General features: G+C 54.1%; 1 long non-coding RNA gene across 1 annotated transcript; it reads left to right on the top strand.

The window, feature by feature from the left end:
- The first annotated feature begins 17535 nt into the window (after positions 1-17535).
- LOC144376065 (uncharacterized) lies at positions 17536-19136 on the top strand. The gene is made up of 2 exons (XR_013436107.1): positions 17536-17844; positions 18912-19136. It is a non-coding gene; the product is annotated as an uncharacterized LOC144376065 (long non-coding RNA).
- Positions 19137-20450: the final 1314 nt, after the last annotated feature.

The raw sequence follows: 20450 nt of genomic DNA, 5'->3' as shown, positions 1-20450 counted from the left end.
GCCTGACTAGAAGCTACATCCTGGTTTCACTGTGTCCAGCTCTCTGGTGTCCCGTATGTCTTGTCTCTCCCACCAAACTGAGGGGTCCTCAGGCCAGGCTGTGCCTTGGCCCTCAAACTAGGGCTCCCCAGAGCAAGTATTACGTGTCCCCTCAGATAGCCACCCCAGGGCGGTGGCGGGAGGGGTGGGCAGTGGCTACACACTGGAACCCTCTTTCCCTGCAGCAGAGGTGTGCTCGGACAAGTCTGTCTGGAGTGAGCCAACCTCAACCCAAATCCCCGATTTCTAAAGGCAAAATAAACTCGCTCACTCCTCCAGGCCTTCTCCTCAGCCAAGAGCCTCAGACCGCAGGCCCTGCCAAGTTGGCAGAGCCAGGAAAACAGGCCAGTGTTGTTGAGGTGGGGGAGAGAGTGAGAGCCAGGCAGCCAGGTGTTAGAAGAAGCAGGAGAGGCCCTCTCAGGTGAGGAACAGGGCCCAGAGAGACAGGGGCTTCTCAGGCCACAGGGCAGCTACCTTTCTGACTGGACATGGTCACACTCTCAGGCCTCAGAGGCTGACAGTGTCCCAAAGCTAGGCCCCAGGATGGTGGGAGGAGGGGAAGATGGAGGAGGCCACGTCCCCCCACTCCTCTTCTGTACCCCACCCGGATGTCTCAGGCCCCGCAAACTGATGTCTCAGGATCCTCTGTCCTGAATCCACCTCCCCAGCCTGGGCTTGGGGACACCCTCCTGCTAAAGGGAGAAAGGGTGGCACCAGGTGCTTTCGGAATTGAGGAATGGTCCTGGAACCTAGTCCACAGTGGTGGCTGAAAAGGGAGGGGAGAAGGAAAGAAAGGGAGGGAGGGCGGGAGAAGGCTGATGCTGTGGAGCCTAAAGACAGTAGAAAAGCCCACCACATACACACTTGGGAGGCTGAAGCAGGAGGATCATGAGTTCAAAGCCAGCCTCCTCGCCACATGGGCTCAACATCTTTACCACGCTGCCCTGCCTGCGTCTCACACTCACACACACACACTTTCACACACAGTCATGAACATTCAAGGCTCGGATGCTAACACACCAGCCATTCAGTCACATAGCACCCACAGGCATGTACCCATGTCGTCGCAAGCCCTCAGCCACAGGTGCACACAGGCACAGCCCACACACAGTCACTCACGCCCCCCCCCACACACATCATCCCGCATCCCTCACAATCATGTGCACACACACTTACACACTTTCTTTTTCTTTCTTTTTTTTTGGTACTGGGAATTGAACCCAGGGGCCCTTAATCACTGAGCCAAATCCCCAGCCCTTTTTAATATTTTATTTAGAGACAGGATGGTCTTGCTGAGTTGCTTAGGGCCTCACTAAGTTGCTGAGGCTGGCTTTGAACTCATGATCCTCCTGCTTCAGCCTCCCAAGTCACTGGGATTACAGATAAGCGCCACTGCACCCAGACTTAGACATTTTTGGGGGGTTGCCAGGCCGAGTCCTCTCTTCCCCAGCTCTGGCCAATTTAGGAAGGGCTCCCCCACAGCCTGTCTGGCTCCTGATCTCCTGGGCACCACCCAGGCATGGCCTCTTTGGGCTCATCCAGAAGTGCCCAATAAAAATCAGGGTCCCTGCAGCAGTGCCTCAATGTCTCAGCTTCCTATACAATGGGCAGCCATTTTTGCCACCTAGAACTACCCAGGCCTGAGGGCCAGTGAGGTCCCAGCCAGGGGCAAGTGTCCTGCCTGGTGCTCACTCTCTGGAGCCTCATCTCCTTCAGGGTGCTAAGCTGCCGCCATGGCAGCCCCCTCCAAGAGGGACCTTGGAGAGGAGCACCTGGCCTACTTCATGCTTCAATGTCCCCATCTGTAACAAGGATGTGGTCATTCATTCCATGCCCATGTTGGATGTCATGAGGTTCCCAAGTGACCCAGGAGGGACACTAACTGGCAAACATCATGTCCAACCGAAGGGTTAGTCGTGTCTTCTAAGTTAGTCACCCCCTGCCCAGCATCCTGGGGAAACTGCAGCCCAGGGAGTCAGAGGGACTAGTCCAGAGCTGGTCCCTGATGCAGACAGAGAGAGAGAGAACCAAGAACAGAGGGGAAGAGAGGTGGGGGAGAAGAAGAGCAGGAGGGATCCAGGAGAGCCCGCGCTGGTGGAGAGCAGGGAGCACTGCGAGGGGCTGGAGAGTGTAATTAGGGCAGGCGGGCAGGGCGGTGGCAGAGCAGAGGGCAGCCTGTTTGAAGTCTGTGGTGAGAGAGCATCAAAGGGCCTGAAGGCAGCCAGAGGCAAGAGAGACGCGGGAGGGCCACCCCGGGCCTCCCAGCCCGCCCAGCCAGCAGTGCTCCTATGCCCGGCTGCTCACCGTGGTCAGCAGAGAGCTGGGCTCTGGTTGAAGCTGTCCTCCCCAGGAGCATGGCAGACTTCTGGCTCAGGGTCAGCCCTGGCCCAGGGATGCAGATGGATTTCACTTATGGTTCCTGGAGCTGCCACCTCCCTGTCTCCCGGAAAATATGTCCTGGTATCTCCCAGTCCCCATGCTTGGGGTCCTGGGGTGGGTTCCAACTCATTCCAGATTTAGCATCCTAGAACTGGTCCCCAGAATTAGCCTTTCCTTGGATCCAGAAAAACCCAACTCTCAAGATCTCCAACTCCCACCCAGGTGGGGGATGCCCACTTTTTTTTTGATAGCAAGGGGATGTCCCAAGATGACCCCCTGGGACAATCCCCTGACTCAGGTCAGAAGTCAGCCTCATCATAAGCATCAGATGATGCTTCTCCAAGGAATTGGTCTTTATGGCTTCTCCCTTCTGCCTCTCTAGAGTTTTATATCCCTCCAAGCCAGAAAGTCCTTCTGATGATCTCACCCAAATTCTTCATGCTGCCCCTTATTTCAGATAGAGGTCAACTGGACTCTGCATAAGAGCCCTGGAAACCTTGAAGAGCCCCCACTAAGTCCTATGTCCTTGTCATCTGGCTTTGTCATTTTCTGGAGGCCTCACCTATACCTCTTTAATGTGTCCTTCCAGCTGCTGCTCCTCAGACCCATTCTCTGTGGCTGGACCTAGGACTGCGGAGAGGGACGGTGGGTTCAGAACTGAGAGGGGGCATGAGGCAGAGGAACTGGGCCGACTCGAATAGGAATCCTGATTCCACCTCCTTCTCTGTGGGTAACACTGGGCACCCTTTAATCTTTCTGAGCTTCAGTTTCTTTATCTGTAAAGGGGTGAGTCCTCCCTATCCTCGCTAACCTCCAAGGGATGGTAGTGAGAATTGAATACAATAATGCCCACGAGGCACCTGGCACCTGGCATCCAGCAGGGGATCAGTGCCTGATGACTCCTGTAATTGTCTGGAAAACTGAACCAAGCAGACAGCCAGGGAGGTGATCCCCAGGAAGGACTGAGAAGTGATTCCACAGCCTGCCCCAAGCACCTCCCACCAAGCATTCACACGCCCCCCTAGCTGACCTCCCATGTCCTGTTATAGCTTCCATTTGCCCCCTCCATGGGGGTAGGAGAAGGTCAGAGTGTTCTTGCCTGTGTCCACCCCTGTTACACAGCAGCTTTGCCACCATTGATGTTTTGTGAGCGTCACACTACTCTTTAAGCTCTGGGTCCATCTCTGTTACTCTGCACCCTCCCCTGCTCAGGGACACCCAAAGGAGCAGCCTCCAATGCTCAGAGAGGCACTCATGTTTCCCTAGGGAAGAACTGAGCTGGTGGGGTGTGCAGGAGAATCTCTGTCTGGGCAGAAGCTGTCCTCCCAGTATGGGAGGCAGGGGGCAGTGGCAGGCCAGGTGGAGAGTCAGGCAAGGAGCAGGACTCCCAAAGCTAGCCAGAGAGCCAGAGCTCTGTGTACAAGGCTGCATGTCCCAAAGCTCAGACCTGCAGAACTCACAGACCAGGGCCCAAACTCATTCCAGAATGTGACATAAATCATGTTGGCATCAGCCAGCATCTTCTAGATTTCCCATATGGTTTCTCTCCATCAGTCCAGATGATTGACAGCTGATAAAACCTGATGTAGTTGTGAAAAACTCCTTCCCTATAGGTAGCCTGTGTTTCAAAGACTTCTCCAGGTTCTTCAGTCCCTGCCACAAATCTACTCACATGCCTGTCCACCTGCACTCTCATCCACGTACCCACCCTTCCATCTACTCTTCCTTTCTTATGCCCATCCATCCACCCTCCCTCCACCTGTCAATCTATTCATTCACCCATTCAATCACGTATCCACCCATCCATCCGTGGACCACACACTCCCCGTCCACACACCCCACCCGCTTACTTACCCATCCATCCACTCACCAACCCACCCCAGGAGCTTGCTCCCCCCGCTCACCTACCTGTCCAGCACCTGCTTCTACATTTTTACCCACCTATTCACCCCTGTCTATTTTTATCTCTTTTATCCCAGACACTGACCCAGATCCTAACCCCCGTGGCCTCTCAGTTATTAGGAAATCCCAGCCTCCTCGGCAGCACACTCCCCTAAAGGACTAAGGCTGGCACCTCACCACCTCCACAGAAGGCCAAACAGACCTCGTCTGCAGCATGCGTGTGTGTGTGTGTGTGTGTGTGTGCACAAACACACATGAGTGTGCGTTTATCATGCACTGACATTTTGATAGAAGAGAAGAATATGGAGGGGTCTAAAGAACAAAAGAGACTCCAACCCACTAGGCAGGAAGAAGATTTCCATCAATATCCCCAAAGCATGAACGGGTGGCAAGAACTGTCCACAGAATGGGCCCCTGATTGCTTAAGGATCGGGTGTGACTCAGGGATGGGCCAGCCATCTCACCCAGCTCCCACTGGCCTGTTTCCATTCCAGTTTCTCAAAACAGCAGACTCAGGGGTGGAAGGAACAGGGCACGGAGCAGGCAAAGGCCAGGCAACAAGAATTAGGAGCGTCTTCTTGACACTTCAGAGAGCAAGACCCTGGGCTCCAGCACGCCTCTGTTGCTCACCAGTTGTGGGACTGGGAATAAATCTTGAGCTCCTCGAGGCCTTGGTTTAAACCCCCGTGAAATGGGAAAAGCAGCAATCCCTGCCTGATCTTGCAGAATCTGATGAGTGCCTATGAAAGGACTTGGAGAACCATTTCTAGTTTTGCACAATACAAAGAAAGTGCTCGACGTAAGGTCTCCAAGTCAGGGGGCAGTTACTCTAAACCATTCTAGTCACCCTCCAGATACAGGTGAAGCCACATGGAGCTCTCCAGAAACACAACGAAAAACCCAGACTCAATGTCATTGCCAATTCCCCTCATGGAACGCCATCCCTCCAGAACCCAAGTTGACACAGCCTTGTCTCTCTGGGATGCAGAGCCCTCCCTAGAGGGGAGCCCACTCCCTTCTCTCTCTGCTCAGAGCTTTCTGGCAGGATTATGACCTCCCTCAAGAATGCAGAGGAAAGAACGGGAGGTCTGAGCTATGGCCACAGGAGGGGGGGCTTGGGTAGACTCAGACATCAGGGTGCCACCAAGGCATTGGCCTGCACCCCTGCTTCCACAGCAGTGCTGGGCAGGGGACACACACAGACTCCCTGCTGGAGAGGCTGCGGTGAGGGGTGAGGGCACCGCCCAGGGCTCCAGGTGTTGGTGCCAGCCGGGTGGGCTGGCACGAGGTGGGGAGAGGGCGGCGCAGGGAGCTAATCCCCCCAGCGTCTCCCAGACGCCCACAGAGACCAGGGTGAGCTCTTTGTCTGCATGCGGAGACGACAGAGGGCGGCGGGCAGGCGGGCAGGCAGCCGGCTCCTCTTTCTCTCCCCTGCCTCCGCCCCGGGGCAGGTAGGAGCCTGCCTTCAGTGGGGACGGGTCGGAGGGAGTGGGGGTGAAAGGATTAGGGGAGAGACAGGCGCTTGCAACTCCTAGGGTTCCCTCCCTTAGGCCCAGGGGCCCTGTGGCTTTGGGGTGGGGGGTCCCCGGAAGGGCAACGGGGCATGAACCTCAGCGGGGAACAGGCCTTGTTTGCAGTGGGAAGCCGAGATGCAGCCGCACATCCACAGGCCCAGTCACACTCAGAATCACACACACACAGTCCCAAAATGCTTCCATACATGTGTTTACTAACAGTCTCACACACAGAGGCCAGCCTCCAGGGGATAATTACACAGCCCCACAAGATCACAGCGGTGCAGTTTAAAACAGCCCTCATCCTCCTCTGCTCCTCTGCTCACCGGCTGCCCCCCAGGAACACCAGGATGGAGTCCCTGCTATCCTAGCTGCCATCAGCGGGCAATGCCACAGTCACTGTGGGCCGCCTCATACCCACACAGCACCAGAACCCAGCAATGCAACCCCCACTTCCCCAGGGCCCCCGTGTCCCAGCTCCCTGCCGCCATGTTCAGATCCACAAGGCCACAGTGCAGGGTGCAGATCAAATGCTGTGGCCTTTCACAGACACCAACACACTTGATGTGTCATGGCTGCGCTGGGTGACTTCTTTTCCCCTGCACCCATATGCCTGCCCCCAACCCTCTAACATTCGCCAAACATAAATGCCCAAGGTCAGTCAGTCTTTCTTCTTGGAAAGCAAAAAAAACCCACTCCCTTCCTGTTGTCTGAACTCTGCCCTCTGCCCACCTCACCTAAGGAAGAACCCTGGATTCTCCGGTTGAAGCTAAACGCCAGAGAATATGTCCCAAGTCAGGGATGTGCTAGGTCTAGGCTGGGTCTGGGTACAGGAAGCAGGTGCTGGCATTGTCTCTGATACCTGCAGGACCTTGGAGCTTTGAGGACATATTTTTACCATGGCCATGAAGACGTCGTTGCCCCGACTGGCGTCAACTTGCCAACCCGCAACCCAGCTCCAGGGGTGGGCAGGATCACTTGTGCCCTTCTTCCTCCCTGACCCTGCTCCCTGCCTGCAGCCTGGCTGCCCTGCAGCCCAGGAGCCTGGCGTTGGCAAGCTGAGGCCCACTGTGGCCGGCGCCTCCAAGGATGAAAGACCTCTGGCTCCTCCAGAAACCAGGGCTAAATATACCCCTCGCCTGCTTTCTTGTGCCTAACTGGAACCAGCTGGGCAAGACCCACCCTTCCGCCTGCAGGACAGGCCCTGGACCAGCACTTGATGGACAGGCAGGCCATCTGCAGACGGCTGCCTGAAAGCCATGCCTGACAGCGCCGGACCCAAGAAACAGCTCAGAAACCGACCAGAGAAGCCCACATCTCAGCACCCCTTTCCTCCAAGACCCCTTTAAGGACCAGGGTGCTCCTTCAAAGCAGGTCACCTGAGACCAAGCCTGGCATGTGACAATGAAGTACCTCTGAGCCTCAGTTTTCCTAAACTATACAATAGGAATAAAATAACCCAGACCTCAGAGTGCCTTAAACGTGAGTGAATACAGGCACCTGGCACACAGTGAGCACATGCTGGTCATTGCTGTAAGATTCTGAGAATCTCTCCTGGGGCTGACACTGTCCTGAAGCTGCTGGTTGCCCAATCTTAGACACCCAGAGATGCGGGTCCAGGGCTCACATCAGCAGGAGTGTCCCCACCACACACACACACACACACACACACACAGGCACACACAAACACAGGGATGGGCCAGGGTAGAGCACACCAGTGAGAGACCCAGGGAGGGGTCCATGAGCCAAGACACACCCCCACCCCCAGCCCTGGCCTGGCCACGTCCTGGCTCCCCTCCCCCGCTAGGACTCCTCCCCGGCCTGTGGTCTGTCCTGTGGCTGCAGCTCCCACGCCTCGGCCCAGTTTAGCGGCTCCAGCCCTCGGCCCCAGGACAGCCCACTCTCTGGCCCAGTCCAGAGGCCTGAAATAGGAAGGAAGAGGGGCCTAAAAATAGTCCTAATTACAGAGGGGCCCAAGGGGGTGGGGGGTGGCGGCTCCTCTCTGGCTCCTGGGCACTGCCACAGCCTGCTCGGGATCCTGCTCAGGCCCTAGGGAAGGGACCCCACCCTGGTGCCCCTGGCCCCAGTCCACAGCCAGCCTCCCAGTGGAACAGGAGCAAGGGGGAGGAGATGGGACAGTAGGGGAGCTTAGCCCACGTTAGGGCCCACGCAGTGCCCTGCCCTGACTCCAGGACTGTGACAGCCCCACCCCTTTTGCCCCCCATACATGAGGGTCATTGAGCAACTCCTGGCCTCAGAGGGCCACTGAGGGTGCGCCCTCACTACCACCTTCCCCTCCTCCCTCCAGTCCCCGGGCTCCTCCAGTACTCTCCCTAGCTCACGCTGGCACCGACAGGGGGCCCTCCCAGAAGGCTGCACCTCCGTCCTCACCATCCAGCTGGCCTGCCAGCCTGGGGTTCCCTGACAAAGCACAGGGGCTGCCCCCTCTACTTTTCAGCCTCATTAGCATCAGGGTACATAGAGAGACCAAAGAGCACAAGAAAAGCTGGTTCGTGGAGAGATGTCTACATCCTGGAAGATTTAAGGTCTAAGGATCTAAGGTCCCTGGACTCAGGAGCATCGTGGGACAGGTTTAAAGAAAACAACCCCAGAGACAGAAAGATGGTGTCAGGGACTGAGCGTGGTGGACTGTGACCTGCTCTGGAGACCTTTGCACTCCCCGACCCCTATCCAGGAATCCCCAGGGTTTGGCACCTGCAAATCCTGGACTTGAGGTCCCTCCTGCTATACAGTTGCTGTCCCACCTTCAGCAAGTGACTCCATCTCTGTTTGATTCCCTTTGTATGCAAGTGGGGACAAGAACCATACCTCACAGGGCTGTGAGGAGTTAAATGCTGTGACACTGTTGGCAGGTGTCACCTGAAGGGGACAGGGGGCTCTTGTCTCCACCCTTGACTTGCAGGAACTCTGCTGTTTGTCCTCCTCTATGTGTTGAGTCCCGGTGGGGGTGGGCACTGGCAAGGTGCAGACGTGGAGAGGGGAAAGGATGGATGGATCGTGGGCATGGGTGTGTGTGGTTGGGTGAGCACCCCCAGCAAGGAGGGGACACATGGTGCGCTGGTGCCATCTGGTGGCTATAAATAGCATTGAGCACTCCCTGGGGAGAGTGGGAGGAGGAAGAAATGGAGGAGAGGGTGTGAAAGGAAAGGAGGAAGACAGAGAAAGCCCTGAAGGAGAGAAGGAGGGGGGACAGGGAAGGAGGGAGGTCCAGAGGCCTCGGCATGAGGGGAGATGAAGAAGGCTGAGCCCTCAGAATTTGCCGTGGGCCAGGCAGGCGACAGCCATGTACCAGAATGTTTCTCTGTGGTGTTTCAGGGGCTCCCAGAGGCCATGGGGGACCTGTAGCATGTGGCTGTGAGCCAGGAGGCATTAAGGGCAGGATGGGGGGACGCAGCAGGTAAAATCAGGTGTCGCTCCATGGGGACCTCAGACTCATGACCCCCAGACAGCAGGGATGGGGTAAAATCATTCCCATGGCCCAGGCCATCCCCATGAGCTTAGTCCCTGGAGAGACTGGCTAAAGGCTCCGGCATGGAGCACATTCTATGCATTTCACCCACAAGCAGGAGCCCACAGCACATGCCACCAGCCCCCGGGGAACCCAAGATATGCACCTGTGTTGTGCAGATGGCCGGGAAGTGCTCATGGGATCCACCTCACCCTGTGCTCTGCTCCCTCACAGGGGTGGGAAGCGCAGGGTGAACTTGTTTACCACTTCTGCTCCGGGCAGTGGTGATGAGCTCAGACTGGCCCCATGCCCTCCACGGGCAGGGCCAGGCCTGAGTCATGGGGGTCAGATGACTGCAGAGGTTAAATAGGTCCCATCCTGCAGCCCCCCAGGAGCTGCTGGACACCCCACCCTTACCCCAAGAGTGGGCCACCCTTCCAAAGGGGTCAGGCACTCCTAGGCCAAAGAGAGGGTGGAGAGGGTTCAAAGTTCAGGCCACCACTGCTGGCCCCTCCCCTGACCAGAGGACGACTGGGCTGATCCCCAACCAGGCCCGCTCCCCTGAGCACCCATCCCAGGGCCATTCACTGCCCTCTGGGACATCCTAGCTCAGGTCACCACCCTCTTAGAATGTCACACACTCCTTTAGTCACATGCAAGTCTCGAAACACATGTCAGAAATAAATGAAATGTTGACATTATGTGACTTCTCCCTGGGCCTCAGTCTGCTCTGTGGTAATACAAGGAGGGGGCCTGACCTTCTCCAGGGTCATGACCAGGGTGACTTCTGCCCTTGACCAGTAGTGCTATGGTTGATGAAAGCCAAAAGGAGGTCTTCACCTGTCCCCCAACAGACCGAGGCCCTCCGGGTTATTTGCTGGTTATAGAGCGAGACCCTGGCTCTCTTCAGACAGCCTGAGTAATCAAGGTCAGCCTTAGACACAGCCACAATCTCTCCTTTGTAATATATCTTTGTCTTCTGAAGTTTTTCTGGTATAGTACTGAGGGAGTTTGATTTCCATTGGAAAGTGCCTCTTAGTGCAGTTGTAAGGCCACTGTTGCTGCAGCCCCTGGGGACCCCAGGTTCTAGCTCACAGGCTCTGCCCCAGGACATCTCCCAGTGCTGCTCCTGACTGCGGCCTGGGTTGGGGTGTGGGGGGTCCTCACCTCCCTCCCCAACAGGACTCGTGGCTCCTGGTGGTCAAGGCCAGAGCCCTCACTCTGGACCTGCCTCACCCTGCCCCAGCCCTCCAACAGCCAGGTGTGGGTATAGACCTGGTGGCTCGGTGGGTCCAGTGCAGCCCCTGTCACTAGGCTCGCTGGTTGGCTTTGCACGACTCAGTCCCCACCTCTGGGCATGACTGCCCCATGTGTACAGAGGCGACTGGAAAACTGGACCCCCAGGGCCCCCTAAGTCAAGGGACTCTAGAATTTTACAGTTGGCAGCAGAGGCAGCTGTGCATGTTCCAAAACAGCTACAGAGGAGACCTGGGGAGAAAGCAAGTGCCAGGCCTCCTTCCTCCTGCCCCCTGCCCCCAGCCCCGAGCTGGCACTGACTCTTTCTCACTGCTCCTCTGGCAACGCCTGCTTCCTCCAGCACCCCCCGCCCCCCACTTCACTGATCCCCCACACTCCACCCCAGGCAGCCTCCTGCTTCAAGCCCCAACAGTGCCCTGCCCCCATCCGCTCCTCTGATCTCCTGCCCTGGCGGCCCTCTCCCCAGCTTGGCACTGCATCTTTCAGCCTGCTGTCTGCCAAGCCTGGCCATCACCCACTCTCCATGCCAGGGCACCGGGGTTTGGCTTTGGCCTCCCCAAATCTTCAAGCCTCAACACTGTCCTCGCCCACCCATCCCCGGGCTCTGGAGACTCACTGGCTCCTGCAAAAGTCGGACCGGTCATCTGCCTGCCTACACCCACCTCTGGCAGCCGTGGCTGGGAGGGCCACTGTCATGCCCTCAGGTCCCTAGGGAGTCTCTCATAGGGTGACAACAGGGTGGAGACAGAGGAGGACAACTCGTCTGCATCTCTGTCAACAACTTCCAGCTTGGTTCCAGCTTGGTGCTTCCCAGCACTGGGAAACCCCCAAGGTTGGCTAATGGTGGCATTTCAGGGCCCCCTAGTCAGGAGGAAGACTTCAAGTATATCTCCGCCTGAGGCCCAGTCCCCTGGTAGCCCTGCTACTCCAGGGTAGCCCAGAGCCTGCCCACCCCACTAGCTCACTGAGAGACCTTCTTCCTCATTCCACACTGCTGACCTCCTTCATTTTGGGGGGTAGGGGTGGGGAGTGTACCAGGGATTGAACTCAGTGGCACTCAGCTACTGAGCCACATCCCCAGCCCTATTTTGTATTTTGTTTAGAGACAGGGTCTCACTGAATTGCTTAGCACATGACTTTTGCCTAAGGCTGGCTTTGAACTTGTGATCCTCCTGCCTTAGCCTCCCAAACTGCTGGGATTATAAGCACATGCCATCTCACCCGGCCTACCTTCATTCTTAAAACCCTCTGCTCATGGTTTCCCATAGATCTCTTCTAGTCTTCTTTTTCCAAGTGGGTAAGGCACATCAAAAAGTATAGATAACAAACTGGGCGTGGTGGCAGATACCTGGAATCACATTTACTCCGGAGGCTGAGGCAGGAGGATTCCAAGTTGGAGGCAAGCCTCAGCGACTAAGAGAGATCTCAAAATAAAATAATAAAAAGGGTTGGGGATGTAGCTCAGTGGTAAAGCACCCCTGGGTTCAATCCCCATTACTGCAAATGATGACAACAACAATAATAAATAAATTGTTACGGAGAAAATGGAAAACCCCTGTGTCTCCTCCATCTTCCTTCCCTCTTTCCTTCCCCAGAAGTAAGATCCTTCTTGAATTTATCCACTATTCCCAGGAGTTTTTTATACTTTTGTGACATATGTATGTATCCATTTTAAATACATATAATGTTTTTTCATATTTTCAAATTCTACCTAGAATTTCAAATTGAACCCAGTACTTCAAGCATGCTAGGCCAGTGCTCCACCACTGCACTGTACCCCCAACTGCAGTTCCTTGTATTGTTTGCTCAACATCTTGTGAGTTGTATCCATGTTGGTTGCAAGTACTCTAACTCATTCGTTTTCACGATAGTACTCCACGGTCACAATGACCTACCTGTTCCCCTATTAATGGACATCTTAATGGACAGCTTTCTCCTCCTCCTCTTCCTCCTTCTTCTTTTTTTCCTTGTGTGTGTATGTGTGTGCGTGTGTGTGTGTGGTGCTTGATCCTGAATGCAGGGTGCTTGCTAAGCCACATTTCGTTGACTTCTCTTTGGTTTTAATTGTGCTGGTAACACATGCTAATATTCTCATTGTAAAATATTCAAATAAGGGCTGGGGTGGAGCTCAGCAGCAGAAGTCTTGCCTACTGAGTGCGAGGCTCTGGGTTCGATCCTCAGCACCTCATAAAAATAAATAAAATAAAGGTATTGTGTCCATCTACAATGAAAAAAATTTTAAAATATATTCAAATAATACAGGATGTAGAGTAGATGATGGACGCTTCCCTGGACCTACCGCTCATCTCGGAAGGAACCACAGTGAACTGCTCTAGAGCCTCCTTCCAGTCCTCATTCCAGAGCTTCCCTATATATGTCTGTTCTCACATTTATGCACCCTCCACCACGTCTCTCTCTCTGATCGCTGCACCCCACCGCTCTCCTGATGCACCCTCTTTCTCACGTCTCCTTCTCAGTCTTCCTCAGTCCACCCCTATCCATAGCCTGCCTAGGTCTCCAGATTCAGCCTGTTGAGTCTCAATTTCCTTTGGTTTTCTTGGTCTCCCCAGAATTCACCAGCCTGGTACCCTGATCTCCTTAAACTCCACAGCCTTGCCACCCATGGTCCCCTGATGGCACCCGAAGCCTCGCCATCTTCCCTGCACAGGGCCCAGTAGCCTCCCTGAATCAGCTCCCCTGTGAACAGAGCCCTGTCTCCAGCCTCTGTGCCTCTGTTTGTGCCATCCCCACCGCCTAGGCCACCCACCCCGTCCGTGCTGCTCTGTGTCCACTAGTCCACATCTCCTCTGAGGACTCTTCCTGACCCTCCCAGCAAAATCCCCCCCTCTGTGCATCCACCATGCACAGTACAAAGTTCTACTGAAGACCAAAGGGCTCAGGTTGACCAGAAACCTCTCATGACAAAGGTCCCTTTTTATGAGCCCCAATGCCTCTTATACTGCCACATGCTGTGTTCTGACAGACGGTCAAAGTGCTTCATCTCAGCCACATGCTTCTCTCCCCAGACTCATGGGAGTTTCCGAGGGAGTGTGACACATCTTATTTTTACCTGACATTCTGTGCCTGGCACAGGCACTTCAATGCCTTCTTGGGGACAAGGAGTGCTCTGAGGTATATATTTCACCATCCTCTTTGGTTTTACCCAGGCATGTGTTAGCGCATAGGCATCTCTGTGAGAACTAGAGAAAGCTTTTCCAGGGGTGCAGTCAAGCCCAAGTGGTTGGTTTGGTGCCTGAGCAGGGACCAAATTTCAGCTACTATCTTCGGCCTCAGCAAAGTATCCTTGTGCACAGAGACACAAAGTATCCTTGTACTCAACCTGCACCACTGCATAGGGCAGCCCTGCCTCTGATGGTTTACTTCACCATCAAGGCAGAACTCAGCCGACTCCTCTCATGCCCTAACTGCATGCATCCTCACTCACCATCCCACACTGCCCATACTCCAATGGCATCTCCATCCACCTCACTTAGAATCTCAGATCTTTCCATTCAACAAACTTGTCTGTTTTCCAGGTGATCCCAGAGCAAAGGCTCTTCCCCAGGGTCACTCAGAGCAGAAGGAGAAACAGACATCAGAGAGTGGACAGGGAGGAGTCTGGAGACAGAGGAGGGTGCTTGCTGAGATGGAGAGATGGGACAGTTCCTAATGGCAAGTTCCTTAATTGCCACCTCTAGTGCCAAGCATAGATCACGAGTGCCCTAACACCTTGCTCTTTTGTCTGCAGGATCAGAGTGCAGGAACAGGGAGCAGGCCCAGCCAGGAGGAGCAGAGCCGAGGGCCCCGGCTCCAGTCCTGGGCTCTTCCTGGGATCACACTGGCCCAGAGGACTCAGAATATTTTTTGGGGGGAGCAGGTACCAGGGTACTCAGGGGCACTCAACCACTGAGCCCCATCCCCAGCCCTATTTTGTATTTTATTGGAGACAGGGTCTCACTGAGTTGCTTAGCACCTCTATTTTGCTGAAGCTGGCTTTGAACACATGATCCTCCTGCCTCAGCCTCCTGAGCCACTGGAATTACAGGCGTGGGCCACTGCACCTGACAGAACTCAGAATCTTTACCTTGCCCTCTATATGCATCTCTACTCCCTGTTCCAGGGCTCATACATCAGACCAAAAGGGGACTGAAGTTCTTCCTTCCCTATCCCTAGACCGACCCCTATACTACCCAGACTACAGGTGAGCTTGGGTACCTCCAGGGAGGGGAAAGAAGGGCATGGGCAGCACCTCATCCTCCACAGTTGCCCTCCCCGGCCAGTTCTGTCAGATCAGGTATTCCAGACAGTGGTCAGAAGAGCAGAGCAGAGGATCAACCCCGAATGGGCAGCTCAAGCCCCTCACGCGCCGCCAACCAGCCCAGTTCCCCGCCCACCGGCACTGTCTCCACGTGGCTGTCTCAGGAGTCCTCCCCGACAGGAGAAACAAACTGTTCTGCAGACAGTGGGGTCTGGAGGCTCCACTTGGTAGACAAAAGACAGTGCATTATAATTATATTTTCAATTAGCCCTTCACTTTTCTCCTGCACTCACTAACCAAGATCCAGGAAGAAAAGGCTGATTTTAATCATGAGTTTCTCTGCATTCATTAATGGGGTCAGAGTCAGGTGCCATTATTGCATGCAGACTCGGGGAGAAGAAAGCACCCCGGCCCCAGGGAGACTTCTTCAGCGCCACATTCGAGGCAAGGGGCAGGACTGGGACCCACTCCCAAAAGGGGGCTGCACCAGCCTCCCTCAGCCTCAGCCCAAGGCTTCTAAATCCACTGCTAAGGTCTGGTACATCAGACCTTGTCTACAGAAAAGACCAGCCACAGGGAGCTCCTAATCTGATGGGAGACACCTAGTTCCTGTCCTTAGGAAACTTGGCCTGATGGCAAAATATCAGGGAATACCTAAAACGACTTTCCTCAATCTGGGCTTTCCCATGGAACACGGATGGATATTATCATTTAATTATATTATTAACAGCAATAATAATTATGTCATTTATTAAGTGCTTATAATGTGCCAGATGCTGCATGAAGTTCTTTTATACATTATCTTATTTAATCCCCAACAACCCTTTGACATGAGCACTGTATATTTATTAATTTTTTTCAACGAAAATGTATTGTTTTGGTGGGGGGTATTGGGGATTAAATTCAGGGACACTCAGCCACCGAGCCACATCCCCAGCCCTAGTTTTTATTTTATTTAGAGACAGGGTCTCACTGAGTCTTAGTACCTTGCCATTGCTAAGGCTGGCTTTGAACTTGAGATTCTTCTGTTTCAGCCTCCGAAGCCCCTGGGATTACAGGCACAAACCACCATCCCGGAAAAAAATGTACTTTTTGATGACATTTTAAGTTTATATGTAAAATAAGATTTTATGTTTTCTTTTAAAATATTCTACTTTTGGGCTGGGGATGTGGCTCAAGCAGTAGCGCACTCGCCTGGCATGCGTGCTGCCCGGGTTCGATCCTCAGCACCACATACAAAAAAAAAAAAAAAAGATGTTGTGTCCGCTGAAAACTAAAAAAAAAGAATAAATAAAAATTCTCTCTCTCTCTCTCTCTCTCTCTCTCTTTCTCTCTCTCCCCCTCCCTCTCTCTCTTAAAAAAATTCTACTTTTACTATTTTCAATCTGACAACTTTATGAAATGAACAATAAGAATTAAAACTTAATATATGCCCTTACCCTGTCATTTTTTAATTTTTTCATTTACTTTTTGGTATATAATAGTGGGTTTCGTTATGCCATATTCATCCACGCACATAATTTCATCAGCCTCTTTCCCTGTACCTCCCCTTCCTCTCTTCCTCCTCTGATCCACTTGCTCTGATCTGTATATAATTTTTCCCTTTGTATGAATAAGGTGAAGGAGCTTAGGGAGTTCATAATGGTTAAATAACTTGCCCAAGGTCAAGGATGGTGAGTGGTGGGGGCAGAATTCCAATCTAATCCCCCCCCACACCGCCCCAGTGTTAGGGATTGAACTCTGGGCCTCCCGCCTGCTAGGTAAGTGCTGTATCACTGAGCTACAATCTCCAGCCTCCAATCCAGAATATTCTTAACCACTCTGCTCTGCTTCACTTCTCTTGACTTAAAACCTTCGTGTGGACAAGTAATTCCACTGGTCATGTTTGTTTTTCCTTATGGAACCTGATTGCTAAAGATGTGGGTGAGTGTGGGCCTTTCAGAGGAAGTCGATAGAGAAAGAAGGAGCCAGGGTGAGCAACCCCAGGTCCCTGCACTCCTGGGCCAGCTGTGCATGTGATGGCAGGGCAGGGCCTGGTAATAAGATAGGGATAAGGACTGTTAACTCTGATCAGCTAGCAGTGACAATCTATTTCTGAAATTGGGTGATGCCTTCAGACCCTTCCTATGGGCATAGCTGAGGAGCTAGAAATGCCCAGAAGCAAGGCAGGCTGGCCACCAATGTGGGCAGAGAAGTCTGCCCCCACAATCTCTGGGCCTAAGGGACAAGGGTTAGATCCATCTATGCGATGGGCTTACAGTTCTACTTCTAAACCCCAAGTGGGTTTAGAAGGACCAGCGGGCACGTGTCCTGCATCAGGAATGCATTAAAGTCTCCTGGGGATTCTTGCTCCTCCCTGGAGCTGTCTGCGTGGCACTCTCCACACTGTGTTAAAACTGTCTTGTGTGTCCCCTTCCTTCATCTCAGTTCTCTGACAACTCTCATCTTACCTGTGCTCAATAAATCCATAATCAAGGACTGGGAGCCCCAATGTAACCCCAAAGAGATCCCCAAAAGCCATGACAGCTGAAAAGGCCCAAGCACAGGGTACAGAGTATTCTCCCAGCCCTGGGCTCTGGTGTGTTTACCCACTACCTGGCTAATAGTAGGACTGCATGTCCCGCCCCAGGGGACCCTCCCAAGGCCTGTCTCTGGCAGCCCAATCCCTCATTTACCTCCTGTCCCTCTATACAAGGGACAGGCCATGGGAGGGAGCCCAGGACCCAGCTCTTGCACCTCCAGGAGTTCTAGGAAAGCGGAAGAGGCAGCCAGACAGAACCTTCCACACGGGGGTGCTGGAAGAGCGCAGGAGAGAGGAAAGCAGCGCTCAGAGGCTCAGTCACCCGGGTGGCAGAACCAGATTGTTAGCTAACAGCTCCCTGTCCCCTGAGGGTCCCCAAGAGGCAGCCAAGACCCCCTCACCCTTCTGCTTCTCCTCTATTGCTCTTTGGGGCTCCCAGTCAACGTGGAAAAGCACGCAAGCGGCAGATGATCAGGATTGGAATCCCGCCTCTGCTAGTCAACAGGTGGGGACCTTACTCACGGCTCTCCACCTCCCCAAGTGACCTGTAAAATGGGCCAATGACCCCACCTCCTCTGGCTGGGGCGGGCGCTTGGATGTGGGTCTCCCGCGCATCCCGCCCTCAGCTCGTGTTTCCTTCTCCGTCCCCCTCCGCTCCTTTTTCTTCTTCTTTTTTTTTTCTTTTTTCTGTCCCTCCCTCCTGCGCCCTTTTTCTTCTCAGCTCTGCAGTCCTAGCCAAACCGCAGCCTTTAGCAATCCTGCGCGCCCACCCGGCGCCCAGGGAGCCTCCGGGCGGCCGCCACCCGCCCGCGGCCACACCGCCCCCCACCCCGCCCTCGCGCCACCCCAGGCGGGTCCCCGGGACGCAGCCTGCCAGACTGCCCGCTGGCCGGGTCGCCCGAACCCGAACCTGCCCCGGCCCGCCTTACCGGAGGTCGCGCCCCACCTCAACCTACCCTGTCCACCCGGGGTCACACCCAAACCCGACATCCCGCGTCCTGCCCTCCTCCCTGTCCTCGTCCTCCCGGCTGGCAGCGGCGCCCAGTCCCAGCTGCCGCCCGGGCCGCGAGGACGAGGCGAAGCGGGACGCAGCGGCCAAGGCCGTGCCCGGGTGGCCGAGGGCACCGGGCGGGGCGGCGGGCTCGGCCGCCAGGACTGAAAGCCCCAGCCTGACCGCAGCCCGAGGGCGACGCTGCAAATAGCCGCGGTTTCCAGCCGGTGCCCTGCCTGCCTCCCGGCCTTCCGGACCTTTGGGGTTTTCTCTCCCTGCTTTCCGCCGCCCTCTCGGCTCGGCCAGATGCCTCTTGCCTCGTCCCCGCTGGGCGCCCACCACATCCTGCCCCCCGCGGGTTGGTTCCTGCGCCCCGCGAGGACAGGAGCTGGCACCGGAGCCAGGAGACCTGCATCAAGGTCCAGAGCTCCTGAGGTCTAATAGTCACAATTAAGTTAGAGTTTATTAAATACGGTGCAGAGCACTTTCTTAGCAGGACTTCATGAAATGTTTACCTTGCCCTATGAGGGGCAGCTTCAAATATTTTGCAAATGGTGAAATGAGACTACCTTATTCTTTAGGGGCTAAGGTCACCCCCTTTACATCTGCAAATGGAAGGCCATCTCTTCTGTCCAAAGGCCCATGCTGGGTCTGCCTGCACCCTTCTTCCCAATCAGGCCCCAGGGAAGATGGGAAGTCACTGACTGGGAAGCTGGTCTGCCACTACTTCTCAGTGTCATCTAGAGCAAGCCCAGACTGCCTCAGTTTCCGTATCTGTAATAAAATGAAGAGGATGAAAAGCAAAACTCCATCAGTTTTTTTAATTGTGGTACTGGGGATTGAACCCAGGGCCTTGTGCGTGCAAGGAAAGTACTCTACCAACTGAGCTATATCCCCAGCCCAGTAAAACCCCATTTGTATGAAAGAACTTGATAACAACAGTGGAAAGCCCAAAAGAGAATGTGAGGCATTAAGCATCCTGCCCTTAGACTTAAGAGTCAACAAGATACCTCTCTGGAGTGCTGAGAAGGACCACAGGCCAGCCCAGGCTTGGGAGAAATAGGCTGAACCAGAGAACTGTAGCAAATTCTGGGATTCTGAAGCCATCCTGGCTGGGACCCACCAAAGAGATTCCTGGATGAGGGGAGTCCCCTCCAAATACTCGATGCTAGCCCTTATTTAGCTCTGTCTTAGCTGGCCTGGACTCAGAGTGAATGCACAGTTATTAAGGACCATTTGCATGCCAAGTACTGTCTTTCACAGCCCCCTTCTCAAAGAGCTCACAGCACAATCAACTACCACATAGCCAACTAGCAGGGCTGCCCTGTGCCCAGCTGGCCCATTTGGGAGAACTGGAGCCAACCTCCTTCTTCCAGGGTGTGCAGCCTCCCTCAAGGATCTGTTGCTTAGTGATCAAAACAGGCTGAGGGGCTGGGGATGTGGCTCAAGTGGTAGCACGCTCGCCTGGCATGCGTGCGGCCCGGGTTCGATCCTCAGCACCACATACAAAGATGCTGTGTCCGCCAAATACTGAAAAATAAATATTAAAGTTCTCTCTCTCCCCCTCTCTTTCTCACTCTTTCTTTAAAAAAAATAATAAATAAATTGATTAAAAAAAAAAAACAGGCTGAGTTCCACTCTCCCCTCAAGCGCTACCCTTGTTCAGTACACAACCTGCACAGCCTCTCACAGCAGTCTTTGGAGAACCATAAGAGATGTATTGGAAAAGAGGCCAATTAATTCTTGCTAGAGACAGGATTAGAGTCAGAAAAACCCTAATAAGGGGGTGCACAGCAAGTGGGACCAAACTTGAAGGATGATTGGGAGTTTACCAGTGGAAAGGAACATCCAGGCAGAGGCAATGACAGGCTAAACCATGAGGGTGGGAAGTCTCATCCTGTCCTGGGAGCAGGTGGTGGGTTGGAGTCTCAGGCAGGGCAAGAGAGGCTGGCACATGCCAAACAGAATTTAGCCTATCTGCCACCAATAATAGTAAACAGGCATTACATATTTACCATCAAGCACTGTGCTAAGTGTTCCGCATGCGTTATCTCATTACACCAAATTTTGGAAAGAGTGCTATCTTTAATTCTGTTTTACATGAGGGTTATAAGGTCTCA

Source organism: Ictidomys tridecemlineatus, chromosome 3 (genome assembly GCF_052094955.1).
Source record: "Ictidomys tridecemlineatus isolate mIctTri1 chromosome 3, mIctTri1.hap1, whole genome shotgun sequence".
Lineage (NCBI taxonomy): Eukaryota > Metazoa > Chordata > Mammalia > Rodentia > Sciuridae > Ictidomys > Ictidomys tridecemlineatus.
The sequence above is the reverse complement of the archived record's forward strand: the minus strand, read 5'-3'. Positions and strand labels throughout refer to the sequence as shown.